We start from the raw sequence: 3,621 nt of genomic DNA on the forward strand, positions 1-3,621 counted from the left end.
AAAAGCATGAAGAAAACACAACGAAAAACTTTTACATCAAAGCAAATCCACTTGATAAGTGTTTACAAAATTATGAGATAATGAAGAACACAATACTTAGCTTTTTCCCCTTGAAAGGAAGATTGAAATCTCTCCCACAAAGTCTCTCGCTGATCCATGAAATGCTAGTACATTTCCTTGTAGACTCTCTCAAAATCCCCTCTCCAATCTCTCCAAAAGGTAGAAATCTACATTTATACTCCTATTCTAAGATCATACTCCTATTCTATTATACTCCTATTCTAAGATCTATAAACATTCTCCACATTTTTTCACTCACACACACCACTTTTTTCTGACATATAATAGCTCTATTATAGTGTAGGGATGAATTTCCCAGAAGATTCCTCAAGCAACCTTCCAAAAAGCATCCAAATACATTAAATCTCGGTCATGCCTGCCCAAAATCGCGTCCAAGCTATCTCAGGTGCCGTCATCTCCGTTCTGGGTGTTGTCAGCACCATATTTTTGTCATTCTCTAGATTTGGGTGCCATAGGGGCTGGTTTGGGCGCCTTTGGCGCTTGTTTGCAGTAGCTCCTTCGTTTAGCTCTGTTTGGCTCCGTTTTGCCGTGTTCTAGTTGTGTTTCATTCCTAACAGATAGACCTACAAAATAAGCATGAAAACATCCTTTCTTTAAAATATAATTTTATTTAAAAATATGTGAGAAGTGTAAAAGAGATTAAGCATAGAAAGACATATTGAAATGTGCTAGGACAAAATTTTCTTTCTTGCTCGTTTTGCTCTAAATTTCATCGTTTTTGTTTCTTTTTTACAAAATTGTATTTCCTGTACCTGAAACCAAAAAAATTTACAAGATACCTTCATTTAAAGTGCAATATCATTGAAAATCACCAAATATAGGCATTAAAAGCATATAAAAAATTGAACCATTTTTAGGCAAATCAAAATCCCCCAAACTTAAATGTTACTTTTTCTCATGTAACACTTTTACTACATAAAAATATGACTTATGGTACAGAGTTTAACTTCTAAATTTTTATAATTTAGTCTACTAAATATAATAGCACAACTTAAGAAAAATTTTTAACAACTTAAGTCAAAACTAAAAGTGTAAGAATACTTAGTCGTCAAGTCTAAGATTTCTAATTCTCTATTCATTTCAAGAAGAATTGCAATTTGTCATATTAAAGTTACTTAGAATATTCATATAAAAATAACTTTGTGAGATCATTATTATTAAGGATGCTAATACGCAAATATAAGTTTAGAAAATGTAATAAAGCCTTCTTTCTTAAGTTGATTTATGTAAAACTAATTTTTGATTAGACATCTCCTCAAGCTTCTCCTCACATAATTTTCTTTTCTTTTTCTTTTTCTTATTCTTTTTATTTTATTTTGCTTTTAGCTTTTCTTTCAGGATCATTTTCAATCCTTTCTTTTTTTTCTTTTTCATGTGAGGATTACTATATATGGATAGCCTTTAATGATTTTGAACTTCACTATCCTCTTCTTAAAGTTAAAAACTGTTCAGATTCCTTCACTTTATAAATTCTTATTAGCTTTGAAGATTTTTAATAAAGTTTCATTCTTTTCTTCTTACATTAAACTCTAAGATTCTTAATACTTCAAAAATATAATTTCCTTTACATTCTTTTCTTCTTACATAGTCTTATCCTTTCGTACCAAATATATTAACTCTAGAATTAACTTTCATTATTGAAAACTTTTACTTAAGTCTACAATATATTTAGAAACACAATTATAGTTATCTAAAGTTAGCCTCTAATACCAAAGGTCATGTCAAATTAAATTTTGGAAATATAGCTAATTGAGGACAAATAAAATTTAGTTTCTTTCTTTTAAAAGAAAATTTTCTTCTTGAATTTTAAAATATTTTGTAATTAATTCCATAAAATGTAGTAGGAAGGAAAAGTAAAATTTGAATCTACTTACTACTACAACATCCTATCAAATTCATATACATTCATAATCAGGATAGAGTGACTGCAGATGAAAGTAAATCTAGCCTAAAACATGCTTGCAATAATATTAAACTAAAAGGAAGTATACTCACTTTAAAATTTTATTTTTCTTCCCACCCCTAAACTTGATTTTTGACATGTATAGCATTTAGTACAAAAGATATAAACAGGAAGAAAAACAGTTCAGAAGTTCTATCTAACACAAGTGTCTATCAAAAAAATCTACAATTATTTATTAGGACAGAAAACATGTAGTAGAAAATAAATCTAAAATAAACATGCCATAATGAAATTAACTAAACAAGATTCTAATTAGCATAACAGGTATGAGCATAGGAATATATATATTTATGTGTTCTCTAAATCTTTATATTATTGTAACACAAACACAAACACATATGATAAATGAGGTCAATTCTTCATTTAACTCATCACATCTATTTAACTCATCTCAATTCTTCATTTAACTCATCACATCTCACTAACATACTTCCGATTTTTAACGGAATCACTACACATATATATTGGGTCCTTATAAATGATTTTATAGATTCTAATCCAAAAGATTAGATTATATCCGATACATTGGGTCACGAACACCACCCTCAGGTGTCACTATATCCCATTAGTTAAGCACCTCAAACAATTATAAGGATAGTGTAAATTCATTCACATGTTACTCATCAAATATGTTAGCTACTCCTACCAAATAAAAACAAGGTCAAAGAAAGGAAGTAACAAAATTGAGATGAAATTATCACTGATAAATTTATAATGTCTCTTCTAAAATTCAAGTCCGGGTGAGACAAAAGTTATAGTGGACTCGTCAGTCTAACTACTACAAGAGAACATATAAGTTTAGCCATAATAAGAAGTTAGGAAATCACCTCCCTCATGACACACAAATATTTAATCAAACCACTAACAATCCAAACATCTATCAATCATCAATCAAACTAAGCAATCCACATTAAAGAAAACACAATACAACACTAACAATCATAACTCTCAAGTACACTAAATCAAACCACACTGATAACTATTGGTTGCCTCCCATAAAGCGTTTGGTTTAACGTCACCAGCATGACAAATGATTCCACCTGGATCAAAATTCCAACTAGCATGACAAATGATTCCACCTGGATCAAAATTCCAATTAAGTAATCCTTGGTCAATAGCCCAATTTTTTCCAGATCTAGAGATTGAGATCCGGGGAATCCTACAAAATCCTCAAATTTTAATTTTTCTTTCAGCTCTTCCATTTCAAATTGATTCATATCCTTGTTCCTTATATTTCTTTCTAGATCCAATATTCTTCTAGTGATTCTCTCAATTTTCATATTAATATCATCCTTGAAATTTATAATAAATTGATCTTTATATGATAATTCATGATCTCCCAAAATTTTTATTGGAATCTCCTTAGATAATTCAAATTCTGGATCAAATTCTTCTAGGTTGTTCTTTTGTTCATGGTTGTCTTTCAATTCTTCCCCTTGGTACTGAGTAGATGGTAGAGGTGGTCTTTGTATATTTATATTAGTTGAGGAAATAAGTTTTTCTAATTTTGTAGGGATTTTTTTCATTTTTCTTTCAATCTCCTTATCCTTATTTCTCAACTCAAAGTTCTTTTGAAA

Source organism: Phalaenopsis equestris, unplaced genomic scaffold (assembly GCF_001263595.1).
Source record: "Phalaenopsis equestris unplaced genomic scaffold, ASM126359v1 Scaffold224851, whole genome shotgun sequence".
In the NCBI taxonomy this organism is placed as follows: Eukaryota; Viridiplantae; Streptophyta; class Magnoliopsida; order Asparagales; family Orchidaceae; genus Phalaenopsis; species Phalaenopsis equestris.